Source organism: Rhincodon typus, chromosome 9 (genome assembly GCF_021869965.1).
Source record: "Rhincodon typus isolate 14 chromosome 9, sRhiTyp1.1, whole genome shotgun sequence".
Taxonomy (NCBI): domain Eukaryota; kingdom Metazoa; phylum Chordata; class Chondrichthyes; order Orectolobiformes; family Rhincodontidae; genus Rhincodon; species Rhincodon typus.
The window spans coordinates 34518060-34536683 of record NC_063340.1 but is presented as its reverse complement, the minus strand read 5'-3'; the positions used below and the strand labels follow the sequence as shown (position 1 = coordinate 34536683).

The window sequence follows — 18624 nt, the reverse complement described above, 5'->3', positions numbered from 1 at the left end:
AACAGTTTGACTATTTCTGTTAAACATATCAATGATAGTTTACTTACACTGGGAATTTTTCTTCTCGCTGTTAACATTCTGCTAAATAGCTAAAGGAATTGATCTGCTGTGATTATATTTGCATGAATACTGCTACTTCTGTCGTGTGTTATTCATTTCTGTGCTTAAATATTTGTGTGTTGATAGCTTGCTAATTGTGGACGCATCACAGCTGAGGGCTTGTCTATTTTTGGTCAAGTTGATTTATTGATTTTATTTATTGATGTATTTATTTTGATATGCCCACAGTTAGTAAGCTGTCAGCACACAAATATTTTAAGCATAAAAATGAATAAGTTCCACACTCAACACAATTTTTCAGGCAGGATTAATTAGTTTGGAGAAGGAGAATGCTGGCTCTATTTTTTCCCTCTTTGCACTCAGACCAATTGTAACAGCTATTGTAGTACTCCATCTCAAATCAGCTAACCTCATGCAGGTCACAAACAAACAAACAGGAGGCATTTTGATTTGCAATGTGTATAGCTATCAAAAAAGATAATGTTCAATCTCATTCACATGTTAGATGTTCATGAGGACCATTTAGAATATTCATTTGAATATTTTGTTGCATTTTCACCTGTAATGAAAACATTTTCTCGCAATCTACATTTTTGTACCATTACCTTTGGCTGGCTTCATATTTAGGCAAGTAAGATAAGGGTAGTAGTGAGTTACAAGAATGATTTCACTCAGACCTATGGCTGAAGTTTCCCAGCAATCAGCTAAGTATTAATTTTTGGTAGTTTTATGGGCAGTTTCCCATGTTAGAATCCTGTCTGAAGGAGTGCTACTCTTTTCCAGTTGAATATGAGAGCGTCATATGTTGAAAAGCCTTCAAACAGTTGTTAACATTGACTATAATTAAGCAGTAAGAAAAGAGAGGAAACAACAAACAAAATGCTGCAATTGCTTTTGGGACTAAACAAGGGCTGCTTGCCTTTCAACCAACAGCATTTTACAGTCAATGAATGGTGACTTCACGTAACTCCAAACTATTGGTTGCATGTGTCAATTGTCTGGCTTTTTGCACTGCATTTATTGTGGCGAAACTGATATTCCACCTGCTCAATGTCCTATTCTTCCTCCCCAGAAGATGGTTGCTGCTTTCCCAACTCTTTGGTGTCCATCACATTCCCTTCTTTGTCTGCTCCAGTTGTGCAGAGCACAGAATGAAAGGAATATGCCATGCAGTCTGTCTGGAGTGTACCGCCAGCCACAGCCCTCCCCCAGTTTGATCCACGCCACTGAATCCCATCTTCAAGAGGCTTATCTGCTCAACTACGGCCCTGGTCAAAGAATGGGTTGCATTGCATTTGTTTTCAGCCTCAGCTGACGAGTTACATAATGGAGTTGTCAGCCATTGTTTCAGAGGGTAGCTCTCATCTCCAGCCTTGAAAGGCACTCAGCCCATGAAATGCCCAGCCCAGGAACCTTTTAGAATTATCAAGGATGTAGGGCATCATGTGAACTTCCAGGGTACCTGGCACAGATTTGAAAGATGTGATAACAGCGATCATAGATGACTTGTATATTGGTCAAATGAGACCCCTTTTCTGTTGATAAAGTCAACTATTTTTGAAAAGGGCTGTCTTTGCAATGTACAGTCTATAGATCCCTGCACCTGATAGAAACCAGCATATTGACAAAGCCTACTGCCCGCGCTGCAACATTGACCTTGAAAGGATAAGAATGAGTTGAAGTAGTGTGATCTTGCACAAATTGCATTGTTAACAGTCTTTGACATATTGAGGATTGAGAAATTCCACACGGGTCCCCAATGGGTATTTGAAGGCACCCCATTGCATAAACATTTAACACAGCTGTCATTTCGATGGCCACCATGATTAAAATGTAAGAAATAGGAGACAGAATAGAGATTTCAACCCCGCAGACCCGGTGTGTAACTCAACAAGATCTGTCCCAGGTCTCCACTCCTCTTTCTTGCCAACTCATCATAGCCCTCAATTCCCAATATTACAAAATTCTATCCACCTCCTGTTTAAATTCTTATAGTCAACTAGTGTCCACAATTCTCTGGGATTGAAAACTCCAGACATTCACTGCCTTCTGGGAGAAAACAATTCTTTGCCCCTCAGTTCTAATTGGCGTGACCACCTTCCCTTTCATTTGAAAGTCCTGCTCCAGTGGATATGGCATCCTCAGTCTGTGGATGGCATCAAGTATGATAGACTCTTAACCTGTCCTATCACCTCCACGTCCTTAGGGGACTTTTCTTCTGCAACATCTTCATGTGGAGGCTGATTGGCATTTGCTGGAAGTTCCTGTAGGCCGTTGGTACGCTCATGTATTTACTCCTCCCCAATTTCACTACTCATTCACTGTACACTGGGCAAAATGACTATAAACCCTGCTTTGCCTGGTTCCATTGGTCAGTATTTCAGTGAGCCCATGTGGGGAATATCAAAAACAAACAGGTCCTAAGTAATGTGAATAGTCAGTATTTGCATCATACAAAGCTGGTCAATTTTTTGACTATTCATCAGTGTTTTATAGTCCTAATTGGAAAACTGAGCTGACTTTATAGACTCTCTGAAAGATGTGGGGAAACGACAGAATGGTTTGGAAAATATGGCAGGATTGAAGAAATGAGATTCTTGATATCAACAATAAAACTTTCCACTTAAGATTTCAGCCACTAGATGAGAATCTTTCTAGTGAGAGGCAACAGGCCTATTTGCACACATTAACATCTCATTAGCTAGTCTCAGCTCATATTTGCAGTTTCTATTTTCCCAGAGACAGGAGCAAAGCTGGATGGTATCAATTCCCAACTCAAGAATCAGAGCAGTAACTTGGCAGGTGCAGCTTGTGGCTTCTTTTCTGAGCATCCATTTTGGCTAGCATTCATGAACATCTCAGGGCACAATTCATGGACAAGGACCACCAGTACTTTTTAATGAAGATCAGCGTTAGCAAAGCAGCAGCCTTACCACATCGTGGCACATCCCGACACACTTATAATACATTTCAGCAGTTCAGTACTCCATTTTGGAGTTCACTTATACCTTACACTGTAATGCTGCTGAAGGCCACACACAAACAGGCACCTATCTCATGCATCAGAACGAGATGCATCTTTGGCTTTTAGCTTGCTTTCTTAGCTCACTTTGTGTTTACTTGGACGATCACAGCATCTCTGCCTTGTCTTGCCTTTTAGTACAAACAGAAGTTGAGGTTGTTTGTCATACTTCCCTACAGGGGTGGCGTTTTACTATAGGGCACCATGCTACATAAATGTCACACCTAAAGCATGTGGTAACTGCTTATGTGGCAAACAGGCTGCATGTGCCTGAAACTAAGGGGACGATGACTTAGTTCGGTCAAACGGGATTATGGTCAGTCAGCGGCTGGATCCATCCTTCTTTGGGAAGAGTGATGAGGTGCCCAGAGTGAGTAGGAAGCAAAGCATAAGAAGTGTTAGTAGTTTTGTGGAATAGGTTAGTGAGATCCAACGAGGGATGATGTTGCATGCAACAGTGAGTGGTATTGCAACATTCCACGTGGAGGCCAAGTGCTTATATAATAAGGTGAGCAGCGTAAAATTGCATGAGAAAAGTCTGTAGGGCTCAAGGAGAGAAAACCTCTATGAAACTCCCTAAAATAATGGCTTAGCCAAATTTTGAGAAGATTCAGCCCCAAGTCTTTCACAAAATCAAACTTGCCTCATAATATTTATAGCAGTTTGCCTGGGTATTATCAATGGCTGCTCAGCTAAACTTTTAAACTGATTCTTTAAGATGGTAGAAATTCAGGTCTTGATTGCCATCATCAAGAAATTTCTTGTAAATTGTTTGTTTCCCGTGGGAGCATTCTGTGCACTAATTTACTGCTATGTTTGCCTATAGTTACAACAGCAGTTTCATTTTGAAAGTATTTATTTATCTGTGAACTGCTTTGGGATATTCTGAGTTATGAAAGACGCAAAATGAATAACACTGAATTGCCATAGCACCACTACCAAAGCATCATCTGATGAGGTTTGAACCTAATATCTACAGCTCTCTAGACCTCACTGTATTGACAGTAGTTCGTCCTCCTGAAGTCCCATGCATTTTGACTTTTTTTCTGCCTGTATTGATCTTAAATGCTGTAGAGATTTGTGTGTTCCATTTCATTTGCCTGCAGATTCTGGCAATAATAACGAAAAGAAAATATAGCAACTTGGGAATGTAAATCATCTTTGTAAATTCATACAAATTTGTTGTCTGAGATGCAGAATGAGATTGTTCAACTATGGTGTAACTTGGTAAGGAAAGCTGCCATGCCTCCATAATTTAACTAGAATCAGGTGCTTCATTCTTTTGATGTTTTTAATTTTCCAGATGTGGTAAAAGGAACAGTGTACTCGCAGCAAAGTTTACAGTAATGTACATTCTGACATTGAAGGAGTCTGTGTAATTTGATATTACCAGCAGAAGATTTAAAAAAAAGTTAAAGTATCACTGAAAAGGAACTTCTTGCATTTGTACAACCTGAGCTTTCATTTTTCTTTTCATTCCTTTTAGAATAGGTATTCACTGTTCAGGCCCTATTGCTTTGATTTTCTGTTTTGATATTATCTTGATCTAATTTTCAACTAAGTCTTTATTGGTTGTGTTGACTTGGCAGTAGGCATTTAACTTCCTCTGTAGGTTGAAAGGTTGCTAATTTTCTACAGGTATCCCATCCTTTACTATATTGCTAGTTTCATTTTAAACCTTCGCTATTCTTCATCTTCAAAGAGTGCACTCTACAGAGGATTTCAATTGTACACCATTACATACTATTTTCTTTGCTGTCAGGCCACTCTTCTAGTTGAAATTTAAATTGATCTTCGAGGGAGGGTCTTGGATGTTGCATACAGCTCACTTTCTTTCAAATGAGCCATGAGTTAAAGAATAATTTAAATTTGGTGTGGTTGATTTATTATCTAGGCTGATTTCCCCACAAAATAGAAAAAAAAAACATCTTTTATGAAGGCAGTGGAGAGATGTGTGGGAGTGGATGCTGTGATGAGTATTTAATTAAAAGTGGAGGAAAGTAAATAACCCTTCTGTAAATCTCAAGAAAAATATCCTCAGATCATAAGTTAAATGGTACATCAAGAAGATGTCTATGGGAATACATTGTAACACTCTATCAGTATTCAGTTTTGTTTATAATACTAAACTCTAGTCATACTGTCATTTAGTGTTTAAATACAGACAATTTTCTGCTGTGCATTTAAACCTTTGGGGACTAGTTCTGCCTGCTAAACTCAACAATGCTTTTCAATTAGTTGCATGTCTGATGGGAGGAAGGAATAAATTACACAGATTAAGATTAGAAATCTATATCAGTAGACTTCATCTTGGTTGATGAGTCAAAACTCGCCATTCTTAGGAACATTCCTCACTTGTCTAAGCAAATTTAGGAAGGGATTACCCAGGCACGTCTTTGAACCCCTATTTGTGTTCGAGAATTGGTGGCTTATAATCATGAAAAATCTCACAGCTCAGGCAAGTTCTGCCAGTTTATGCAGCTGTGACCAGTCAACCATTTGGAGTTTAGTACTGAATAAAGAAGAAAATTATAAGCTCCTAGTGAGTGGAGCTGGAAGATGGATCTAATATGTGAATGTTAGATCAGCAATCCTCTAGAGACTGACAGCAAATCAGTACTGAGCAAGTTTCCCATCACTAGGGTTATCGATTTAGGCCAGCTTCACTCCCTAGGTGAATTCTTCCCTCTGACCTCCCCCTTAGCAAATACCAGCACCTCCTAAAAGCAGTGAGCAAAAAGTGTAACTGAATTTCTAAAACCTTTAGATCACACCTTGCACACGTACCAAGCACAATTTATAAGTGATTTTACTTAATTCTAGATTAAGCTTCAACAAAACCTAGTTAAAGTAGGCACCAATCTTGCAATCGATTTGCATATTCCTGTACCCAGTCACTCCTGTAGCAGCTGTCATTTCAGAATTGTTTCCTCATTAACTGTGTAACAGCATGGTAGGACGTAGTACACAGAACAGTTTCTAGGAGCACAGTGAAGGAGGCATGAGTTTCATTTGTAATATGGGCTGCATTTTGATTCTCTTATGCAACAATGAATATGCGTGTAAGGGGTGCATCATAGAATCCGAGAAATTCTGGTATGAGAATGTCATTGTGTTAATTTTCAATTTTATCTTTATGTTTTGAAGTGTGTTGCAGATGTGATGAACTCCGCTTCGACAAAATTCTGTACGCTGATAGCCTTTGCCAAATGAGAGGAAGAATCCATTAGATCTCCTTTTTATGTTTCTGATACTAGTCCTGATCTACGCAGGTTATTGCTGATTGAGAGAACTAGGATTGTGTTGGGATGGGTAAATTGGATTAGGGTAAACTTGTCAGCTTCTGTGAGGCAGGTCGGTAATATTTAAATTAGGTTTCAAGTCTCCGATTTAGTTCAGAAATTTGGATTTAATGCCTCCAGCATGGGTTTCCCAGGATTTTGACAACTCCACAGTTTGAGAGTAGAAGCTGCAAGGTCCAGCAGCAGGATGGTTTTCTAACATTTGTTGCCAGCAGGAGTGTTTCTCTGCTTCCCATTAATTAACTACCTTCCTCGTCCACACCCACAAACGATCTCTCGCTCTCGTTCACACTCTTGCCTCCACCTTCACATGCACAGGCACACACATATGCTCACTTGCTGTCTCTTGCACATGCACACATTATCCACCCTCTTGCTTCTTGCCCTAGCCATCTGATTAGTTATTCCCCTTCTACTTGCAGGTGCTTGGCCCTAACCTTTCCACCCCCAGATTTGCCTTGATTGCTGAGGATTGATCCCTGGCTGTTGCCAACCACAGGCTTTCCATATCTAACAAGCAGCCTTCACTGATTCTCTTCTGGATGGTGATGACTAAAGAAATTCTGATGAGATCCTTCCATTAAATTCACCAAGACCACTGTTTTTGGCTTATGTGTTTCCCGTGTGAAGACTGACAACTCCCTCCTTTCCTGCCTTCCTGTAAATAGCTAGGCCAGTCTTCCAGAAGATACATGTAAACTCTTTCAAAAATTTTAATACATAAATTAGATAAGACCGAAAGAAACAGGAACAAGATTGGCCCGTTCAGGCCCTGGAGTCTGTTCTGCCATTCAATGGCTAATCTTCCTGACATCCACTTTTCTTTGCTTTTCCCAATAATCCTTTATTTCCCCTTTCATATACACAAGGACTCTGCCCCCTACTGACCTGTGGTAAGGAGTTCCAAAGACACTCAATTCTCTGAGAGAATAAATTCTTTATATCAGTCTTAAATTGTCCTTATTCTGAGACAATGCCCTCTGGTCCTAGACTTCTCTCGTGAGGGGTGACATTCTCTCAGCATTTACCCTGTCAAGCCCCTTAAGCATCCTATATGTTTCAATGAGATCATCTCCCATTCTTCTAAACTCCAATGAGTAGAGTCCCAACCTGTTTAACCTTTGCGCATAAGACAATCCCTCTCTACCGGGGATCATGCTAGTAAACTTTTCTCCACTGCCTCCAATGAAATGATATCTATCCTTAAATAAGGGGACAAAAACTGCCTGCAGTACTCCAGATGTAGTCTCATCAGCACTTGTGCAGTTGTAGTGAAACTTCCCTGTTCTTATCATCCAATTGAAATAAGGATTAAGGTTCCATTAGCCTTCCTTAATATCTCCTGCACCTGTGGTGTTACCTTTTGTGTTTCATGCACAAATATCCGCAAGTGTTGCTGCTTTCTGCAGGTAGTCTCCATTTTAATAATCTGTTCTTTTGTTCTGTCTTCCAAAATAAACACTTTCATATTTTCCTACTTTATAGTCCATTTGCTAACTTTTTGCCAACTCACTTAACCTATCAGTATCTCTCTGTAAACTGTCTGTACCGCTCTCATGGACTGCCTTTCCACCTACTTTTGTGTCAGTATTTGGCTGCAGTATATTCATTCCCTTCCTCCAAGTCATTAATGTATTGTAAACAGTTGCATTTCCAGCACTGATCTCCGTGGAACCCATTAGTTACAGGTTGGCAACCTGAAAAAGAACCCACATCCCCCACTCCCTGTTTCCTGCCCATGAGCCAATTCTATATTCATGCCAATATACAACCTCCAACAATGTGAGCACTTATCTTGTGACTTAACCTTTTGTGAGGTACATTGCCGAACACCACCTAAAGGTCCAAATAGAACGCATCTACTGGATCCCCTCTATCCAGTCTGGTTGACATTTCCTCAAAAACCCTAATAAATTAGTCAGACATGATTTCCTTTCCATGAATCCATGCTGTCTTGGCTTGATTAGATTTTAATGTTCCAGATGTTCTGCTAATGCTTTAACAAATGACTCCAGTACTTTTTCAACAATAGATGTTAGACTACTTGGCTTATAATTGCCTGATTTTTGCATTTTTGAATAGGGGTGTCACATTGACAGTTTTCCAATCCTAAAGTACTTGTCCAGAATCTGGTAATTTTTGGAAAATTACAACCGATACATCCACTGTTTAATCTAGCTACCCCTTTTAGGGTCCTGGCTGTAAGCCATCAAGGCCGGGGTCTTAACTGTCTTTAGCTTCATTAGTTTGTCTAAATCTACTTCTTTCTTGATAGTGATAGTACTTAATCCCTCCCCTGTGTTCTTTAGTATTAATGGGACGGTCGACGTATCTTTCACCATAAAGACTGATGCAAAATATCTGTTTAACTCTGTTATTTCCTTGCTCCCGAAAACTGTCTTCCCAGATTCATTTCTCTAGGGGCCTGTGTTCACTTTGACCTCTCTATTCCTTTTTATATATTTAAAGGAGCTCTTATTGTTAGTTTTTATATTTCTTGCTAGTGTGCCCTTACTGTTTATTTTCACCGTCTTTTTTATTATCATTTTAGTTATCCATTGCTAGACTTTGAAATCATCTGTCTTTGGGGCTATCACTGACTTTGGCCTCGTTCTCTTTCTTTCACTTAGTACTTCTCAAAACCCTTCCTCCTTTACTGGGATGTATTTTTGCTGAGAGTCATGAATTATCTCCTTAAATGTCTGCCACTGCTGGCTTACTGTCATTCCTGCTAATCTATTTGCCCAAGTTTCTCACTCTCAAACTGAATATTTAATATTTTTGGAGAAGGGTCCTGACCTGAAACATCAACTTTCCTGCTCCTCTGCTGCCTGGCCTGCTGTGTTGCTCCAGCTCCACACTGTTATCTTTGACTCCAACATCGGCAATTCTTACTATCTCTGAATATTTAATTCATCATTTTATGATCATCACTTTCTAGGGGATCTTTTACCCTGAGGTCATTTATTAAACATCTTCATTCTCCATTACCAGATAACTTGCAGCCTTTAGTTCCACAATGTATGCTCAAGGAAACTATTCCTTATGTGTTAATAGATCCTTACTACTCCTCTGCTTCAGCGAATATAATTATTTTTGTGCTTAATTGACTGCACCATATCTTTCAGCCAGATTCAAAGTTACAGTTCAGGGAATATGTGCATGTGTACATGTTTTCTATGCATGGATTAACTTGTTTTGTTGACACCACCATAGCAAGCTGCAATGAAATACTAAATACGCGTTCCATTTTAAATTTATCTACGGCTGTTTGTTATTGTTGTAAATTGTTTAATCTGCAGCTTTTGGTTTTTTTTTTAAGTGACAGATCAACAGTATTGGATTTTTCAGTTCAATACAGTTAATTGTTGAGTCCATCTCTTAAGCATGCACATCCTTCACTTCAAAGTCTTTGACAATATTGCTTAAACCTTGTTAGATTTTAAAAACTGAAAAGCTTTCAGGTTGACTGAAAGGCTACTGTAACTTGGGCTTTATTCACGCACCTGCTGAAGATATAGAGAACACATGGTTTGGGAACAAGATACTAAGCTGTACTTAAATGACAGACCAGCAATCCCTATCTAAGGAATACAGGCAGTAGTTAATACAAGTTCAAGGCAATTAAAGGCATAAACTCTCAAGTCTCCACCCTTGTTTTGAACTGAGTTTTCTGTGGTTCTTCCAGCAAGCCAACAATTTTCTAATTGCTGATGTTCTGTGTTTGGAATCGGGGAATGGAGAAGTATCTGTTTCTCTATTTTGCAGCATTGCTGAAATTTGCACCAGAAATGAAGCTTTCCTGTCTTTTGGATGATTTTATAGCTTGTACTAAGAGCACTGTTTCTATTGAACCATTCGACAAGGTATGTGTGAACCCTGAAGGAAACTAATGTGGAAGCTATTGTGGTTGGATTTGCTTCTAAGGATTACAGGGCAACAAGCTTTCTGGTAATGGATTTTATCTGAAGATTGTTTAGGATTGATGTGCCAATCTGCCCAATACTTTTGGTTGGAACAATATGTTTAATATGTGGTGCATATTGATTCCTGCTAAGTGAGTTTGTTATATCCATTAATTTGTTCTGAATGTTCCAAAAAACAAATTGGTTATATTTTTTATGCAGAACAAATCCTTTTTTGCTTTCTCATTCTGAGGAATGGCTTCAACACTTGACATTGTGTAACTTTAGTGGTAAAAACTTTTTAACTTGAACTCGCTTGCCAAATTTTATAATGAAAAGCATTGATTTGCCGCGCAGTTGAATATCAAAGGTATGAATTGAGTTTTTTCAAAGCTTTTGTTGACATCATAAATATTTTTGTCAGATAGTCATAATAATTGTATTGCATAGGCTGTAACATTGGTGATTAAAAAGCAGAACGTATGTGCAGTGAGAATGGTTTTAGTTAAACTGATGGAAAAATGCATAATTCATCAAAACACACATCTTTCAGAAATTATAGTTCAAACTATTAAATTGATGGTATTTGGAAATTCATGGGATTCAGCCATCACTGGCCTGGACAGCATTAATTGCCCATCCTAAATTCCCTTGGGAGGGTGGCTTGGAGGAGAACTTGCAGTTGACTTAGAATCTTATCACTGTTCCTCCACAGTCATTGGATCAAAATTCTGGAACTCCCTTTCTAACACCACTATGGGTGAATGTATACCTCAAAAACTGCAGCATTTTAGGAAGGCAGCTCACCATCTCCTCCCCAGTGACGTGATGTCCCCTGCTTAACACAACAGAACTTATGAGTCTTAGCACCTTTTGAGGGTTTGGTGAACAGTCCTGGTATCCGTGAAATATTTTATGACCCTTTGTGATTGACCATGGCAGGGAAATTGAGTTTAAGAGCCGTGAGGTTGTGCTGCAGCTCTATAAAACTCTGGTTAGACCACACTTGGAATATTGTGTTTAGTTCTGGTCACTTCATTATAGGAAAGATGTGGAAGCTTTAGAGAGGGTGCAGAGGAGATTTACCAGAATGCTGCCTGGACTGGAGGGCAGGTCTTATGACGAAAGGTTGAGAGAGCTAGGGCTCTTTTCATTGGAGAGAAGAAGGATGAGAGGTGACTAGATAGAGGTGTGCAAGATGATGAGAGGCATAGATAGAGTGAATAGCCAGAGACTTTTTCCCAGGGTGGAAATGACTATTACGAGGGGGCATAATTTGAAGGTGATTGGAGGAAGGGAGATGTCAGAGGTAGGTTCTTTACACAGAGAGTGGTGGGCGTGTGGAATTTGCTGCCGGCAGTGGTAGTGGAGTCAGATACTTTAGAGACTTTTAAGCGACTCTTGGGTAGGCACATGGAGGATAGTAAAATGTAGGGCATGCAGGGTAGATTGATCTTAGTAGGATAATAGGTCAGCACAACATCGTAGGCCGAAGGGCCTGTACTGTGCTGTACTGTTCTATGTTCTATTAGGATAACACAGTTTGGTTGTGTGCTACGGCTGCTGTTGAATTTACATATGGAATTGAGATTTTTGGGTATAATTTTGTAAGATGACTTGTGTCTATTTTAAAGACAGATTAGTTTTCTTTTCAAAATAAATTGTAACTAATATCTGAACAGTTGCCATTCTTCACAAATGGGTCAAAATTCTGGAATTTCTTATCTAACAGCACTGTCGGATCAATATAATTACGAATGAAGACAGTCCAGCACCATTATTTGACAACATTTAGGGTTGGGCAAGAAATGCCAACCTTGATTGGGAAAAAAACTTATTTCTTATACTGTTTCAAAATTTCTGATGTCTTCCACAATTCATTTTCATTATGTTGTAACATTAATGATCTATTAACAAGGTCAGGAGACTAACTTGTTAGAAGTGGAGGGAAAAGAGCATTAGTTTACATAAGATTTAGCTACCACTACCTGTGTGGTTGTCTCCAATCAGTCCAATCTAGAGAGTTAATGAATCTTTCTTTGACCTGAGAAAACCAGATGATGTACTGAGCATAGGACATGAGCATTGAAAGTCACACAATTGAAAAAAATTGCATATGAGAAAATACTAATTGTATCTCCCCAAGCTTCAGTTTTAAAGATTTGTTAATTGTAGAGGGTGTGGATGATTGAGTTTCAGAGTGAGGAGTCTGAGTTCTACATTTCTTGAAGGAATGAGTTTAGTAAGTTCAGTAATAGTTGTAAAATTTACTGCATTCTGAACAGAACTACACAGCCATAATTAAGATATTTCAAATGTGAAATGCAGATGATCAGTACATTGATTAACCACATTTCTGGGGATGTGGTTAATTCTGAAACCAAATGTAGAAAGAAGTTTTGAATTTAATTTAGAAGTTTTGATGATAAGACATGGGGAGTAAACAAATGAGATGAATTCTGTATATCTTAATGCATATCAGCTTTCACAAACCAGCTCTTTAAGCTAGCCTCAAGAATAAAGCAGAGGAATGTGAGTCCATAGATCCTCAAAAATAGCAGGACAGAATGATTTAGTGGTTAAGAAGATACGTGGGTTACTTGACTTCATTCGTCGAGATGTAGCATGTAAGAGCAGTTAAGTAATGCAATGCTTGTCCATTCTTCACCTCCTTCCTTGCTGTCCAAGACTTCAGACACAACTTCCAGGTGAAGCAACGGTTCACTTGTACTTCTTTCAATGTGGTCTACCGTATTCACTGCTCACAACATGATCTCTTTTACGTTGGCGAGGCCAGACGCAGACTAGGTAGCCACTTTATAGAACACCTCGGCTCTGTCCATTTAAAAAAAAATGTCCCTGACCTCCCAGTTATTGATATTTCAATAAACCACCTGTTCTAATGTTAATGTTTCAATCCTGGGTCTGCTGTAATTTTCCAATAGAACACAACACAAGCTTGAGGAACAACACCTCATTTTCCACTTCCAAGCTTTGAGGACTCCATACTGAATTTAATGACTTCAGTAACTGTCTGTATTATGTCTGGCTTCCATTTTTCTTACATTCTTCCCCCCACACACACCCCACCACCACCACCACCACCACCATCAACAATACAGTCTTGTTTACTGTTAGTAGAGAAGATTAATTCTCTCCCTTTCATACCTTAATTTACACCCATTATTCATCACATTTTTATTCCCCTTACCATTAACAACCCCGTTGTCTTTTGAAATGGGCCTGCCTTTGTGAAGAGTTTTTAAAAATATATTTCCCAACATCTTTCAGTTCTGAAGAAGTTGTATTGGATTCAAAACATTAACTCTGTTTCTCTGTCTCCAGATGCTGCCAGACCTACTGAGTTTCTCCAGCATTCTCTGTATTTTTTTCAGCATTTCTAGATCTGTGTAAAATATTAGTTAGACCTCAACTGCTGTACCACATTCAGTTCAGTCACTCTTTACAGAAAGGTGTGATCACACAAGAGGAAGTAACACAGAATTTAAGAATGTTGCTTTAAAAACCTGAATGTGCACTTGAGGTGCTATAATTCATGGAGTTACAGACTAAGATCAGTGGGGATGTCTTTTTTGGCTGAAGGGCAGCTTGGGCTGAAAATGGTTTCCTTCCATAAACTGCCTTTGAATGTGGGCCCTTTTATATACTGAAATCAGTGGGGTGTTTATATAACCAGATCCAAAGATGGGCAGGTTAGGTGGATTGGCCATGCTAAATTGCCCATTGTGTCCAGGGATGTGCAGGCTATGTGGATTAGCCATGAGAAATGTAGGGTTACAAGGATAGGGTAGTGAGGGGGTGAGTCTGGGTGGAATACTGTTTGGAGGGTCAACCAGCTGAACCTCATAGAACATGAGTTCCCTGATTTGGACCAGTTAATCTGGTCCAAATCAGGGAGCCCTGGCTGACAGATTAAAAGGATGAGTGGCAGAGATATTGACACTCTGGTACATGACTCTGAATGAGTCAGTCAACGTCAAAGACTGTTCATGTGTAAATAAAGGGTGACTTGGTGACAGAATACCAAGTAATTTCACTGGAGTAATTTCACTAACTACAGTGTCATTGACAGAGCAATTGTTGGAATGAAACTTTCCAAGGCACTTCACAGGAACATTCAAACAGGAACATAGGTCAGCCAGGATACAAGTCATGTGTTACAGAACATGGGAGTTAAGATGTGGTTATCAGCGTGTTTGATAACCTCGTGTACTGAGGGTGGAATGTGAGAAAGCAGCCAAGTGTATGTTGGAATTGTTGAGTCTAGGGATAATGAAGAGATGTTCTGTAGTTTCCCTTAGCCTTCTCTTCTACGTGAAAAATAGCTGCAGCTTAGAGTGGTCTATGGAGCACTGTTCCTGTGCCAGTCAAAAACAACCATCTAACCTATTCTAATCCCATTTTCCTGCACTTTGCCCATGGTCTCGTATACCTTGGCATCACAAATGCCCATCTAAATACTACTTGAATGTTAAGGGTTTCTGCCTTTACCACCCTCACAGGCAGTAACTTCCAGATTCCCACCATCCTGTTGGTGAAGAGGTTTTTCCTCACATCTCTAAATATTCTATGCCTTACCTAAAACCTATGCCTCCTGGTCATTGATCCCTCCATCAAGGGGAGAAGTTTCTTTCTGTCTGCCTTATCTATTCCCCTCTCTATTTTATATCTTAATCATATCCCCTCTGCTTTATGGAAAATAGCCCCATTCTGTCCAATCTCTCTTCATAACTGAAACTCTTCAGTTCAGGCGACATCCTGGTAGTTCTCCTCTGCACTCTCTCTAGTGCTATAACATCCTTCATATAACATGGATTCCACAACTGTGCACAATACTCTAGGCTGTGGCCTAACCAACATCTTATACGGTTTCAGCATAACCTCCCTACTCTTAAACCCTTTGCCTCGACAAATAAAGAAAACCATTTGATCCACCTGTCATCATACCTTAAGGGACTGGCGTACATGCACACCAAGGCCCCTCTGATCCTCTGTGCTTCCCAGGGTCCTACCATTCATCACAAATTCCCTGTTTGTGCGAGTGCATCGCCTCACACTCATCCAGATTGAATTCCATTTGCCACTCATCAGCCATCTGATCAGTCCATTTATATCCACCTGTAATCAAAGGCTATCCTCCTCACTATTTATTGCCCCACCAATTTTTTTATGTCATCTATGAACTTGCTGATCATCGCTCCTACATTCAAGTCTAAATCATTTATATAAACTAAAACAGTAAGGGCCCTCGTACTGACCCCTGTGGGATCCCAAAGAACACAGACTTCCAGTCAGAAAAACACCGCTCAGCTTTCACCTGCTGCTTCCTGCTACTCAGACAGTTGTGGATCCAATTGGCTAAATTTTCTTCGATCCCATGTGTCCTATCTTTTGCTATCAGTCTCCTTTTCTGATCTATCTATGTAATTAAAAGTTCCTTATCCCCGGGACCAGTCATGTGACTTTGTTCTGCAGTATCTTCACATGTGGAATAGGCAGTAACTATTGACCCTGCAAGTGTGACCTCCACATCTCATGTTTAAATTTAAACAAAAATCAAAAGCAGCTCCCTCTGTAATTTCAAGTGATAACTAGACAGTAGTAAACTTTCAGCAGTAATTGAACAATGATAAATTATGATGGGGAGAAAGTCGTAGGTGGGGCTTATCGCTGATAATTGTACAAAGTTCACCATTTGTAACTCTTCGGATACTGAAACAGTTGATTTTCAAATGTTACAAAATCTATACTATATGTAGCCTTGGGCTGACAGGTAACATTTGCATGGAAGAAATGCCAGCCATGTCCATCAGCAATAAAAGACTATCTAACCACCACCCCTCACCATTCAATGGTGTTACCATTACTGAATCGCCCACTATCAACATCGTGGGGGTTACCATTGTTCATAAACTCAACTGGACTTGCCATATAAAAACAGTGGCTACAGGAGCAGGTCAGAGGCCAGGAATACTGTGGTGAGTAACTCACCTCCGACTCCCCAAATCCATCCCACCATCAATAAAACATAAGTCAGGAGTATGATGCACTATTCCCCACTTGCCTGATTATTGCAGCTCCAACAACACCAAGAGCCTTGATACCATCCATGACAAATCAGCCGGCTTGATTGGCATCGCAATCACAAGCGTCCACTCCCTCCACCGCTGACACTCTGTAGCAGCAGTGCATATTATCTATTGCAGAAATTCACCAAAGATCCTTAGATGGTACCTTCCTGACACTCAACCACTTTGATCTAGAAGACCAAAGACAGCAGATATATTGTGACACCATCACCTGCAAATTCTTGCCCTCCAAGCCACTCATTGTACATACTTGGAAATATATCGATACGAAGGTGGGTTGAGTTGTGGATAGTGCGGAGGGCTGTTCTAGGTTACAAAGTGACATTGATAGAATGCAGAGCTGGGCTGAGAAGTGGCAGATGGAGTTTAACCCTGAAAAGTGTGAGGTGATTCATTTTGGAAGGACAAATTTGAAAGCAGAATACAGGGTTAACAGAAAGATTCTTGGCACTGTGGAGGAGCAGAGGGATCTCGGGGTTCATGTCCACAGTTCCCTGAAAGCTGCCACCCAGGTGGATAGAGTTGTTAAGGCGTATGGTGTGTTAGCTTTCATTAATAGAGGGATTGAGTTCAAGAGCCATGAAGTTATGCTCCAGCTATACAAAACCCAGATTCGGCCACATCTGGAGTATTGTGTCCAGTTCTGGTCACCTCATGACAGGAAAAATGTGGAAGCGTTGGAAAAGGTGCAGAGGAGATTTACGAGGATGTTGCCTGAAATGGAGGGAAGGTCTTATGAGGAAAGGTTGAGAGAGCTAGGGCTTTTCTCTTTAGAATGACGCAGGATGAGAGGTGACTTGATAGAGGTGTACGAAATGATCAGAGGTATAGATACAGTGGACAGCCAGAGACTTTTTCCTAGGGTAGAGGTAGCTATTACGAGGGGACATCGTTTTAAAGTGAGTGGAGGTACATGTAGGGGAGACGTCAGAGGTAGGTTCTTTACTCGGAGAGTGGTAGGGGCGTGGAATGCATTGCTGGAGAGGGTAGTGGAGTCGGCCTCATTAGGGGCATTTAAGCGGCTATTGGATAGGCATATGGATGATAGTATAAGGTAGGGGTGGAGGTTAGATAGACCGTAGGTTTAGGGTAAAAGTTCGGCACAACATCGTGGGCCGAAGGGCCTGTACTGTGCTGTACAGTTCTATGTTCTATATCACCGTTTCTTCACTGTTGCTGAATCAAAATCCTGGAATTCCCTTCCTAAGGGCATTGTCGGTTTGACTGCAGCAGTTCAAGAAGGTGGCTCATGACTGCCTTCTTGAGGGCAACTAGAGATGGGTATAATGTTTGCTATGTTGCTGATAGCAATGAGTGAATACAAAAAGAAAATAAATGAGCTTATTCCTGGATTCTACTGGAGTGCCCTTACAAATTGTATTAATGGGCAATGCATGTCTCTATAAGGCAGAAGATAGTGTAATAATCGAAGTACTTGCAAAAATGTTGAAGAGTGGTATGAAGATATTTAATTTGGTGCTTCCTCCTTTAAGAAACTGTTTGGATCTTGGTGTTCAGGCAAGATTCTTTTGTTCCATTGGAATTTGGAAGGTGGAATTTACTGTTATGTTGAAATATTTTCTGATGCAGAGGTTGCAGCAAGTAAGGGTACACACTATGTCCACTAGAGTGCACTTTTGAGGCTGGTTTGTTCTGTAATTTTTCTAGGCTTAAATAATATGCTATTATTATTTAAGTTTACCTGTGCAGCTTTAGAAAACCAGTCATTTGGAGTTGACCACAAATAATTTTGAAATGTGAATGTGGGAATACAATCTTGTTTTCATTGTTTCTTCTTTTGCTATGGAAATTATTCAATTGATTTGAAATAAAATCAGTTTTAAGGTGGATTGTTGGGTTAATGCTACTGTTTTGTTGTGAAACATTCTCCTTAATTTAGTTATGCTGTGCCTTCTAATTATGTTATAAACTAGCTGCAGCGTGTTCCAAACAATTGTTTCTGCTGTCTAGCGTCCATTCCATGACTGCTGCTACAGACAAAATTATTGCTGTAATCAACTTTTTTTCTTTCAAAGACATGACCAGAAAATAGATATGTGTGGAAGACTGATTTTAAAAACTGCCTTCAACTTTTGGGAGTGATGCTTCACCAAGGCTGGATGCTGGTATCCTGTTGAGCGTGCACAAAATCTATGAAATGCTTGAGATGCATATTTTCATTGCATTTCCTGTGGGACCATTTACCAATTTCATGGCCAAGTTGA

General features: G+C 39.9%; 1 protein-coding gene and 1 long non-coding RNA gene across 3 annotated transcripts in view; one reads left to right on the top strand and one right to left on the bottom strand.

Moving 5' to 3' along the window:
* Positions 1-18624, top strand: part of tiam2a (TIAM Rac1 associated GEF 2a) — a 358836-nt gene that overhangs the window by 253356 nt on the left and 86856 nt on the right. The window lies entirely within an intron of this gene.
* Positions 1-18624, bottom strand: part of LOC125484103 — a 39152-nt gene that overhangs the window by 2240 nt on the left and 18288 nt on the right. The gene's annotated exons all lie outside the window — the stretch shown is intronic.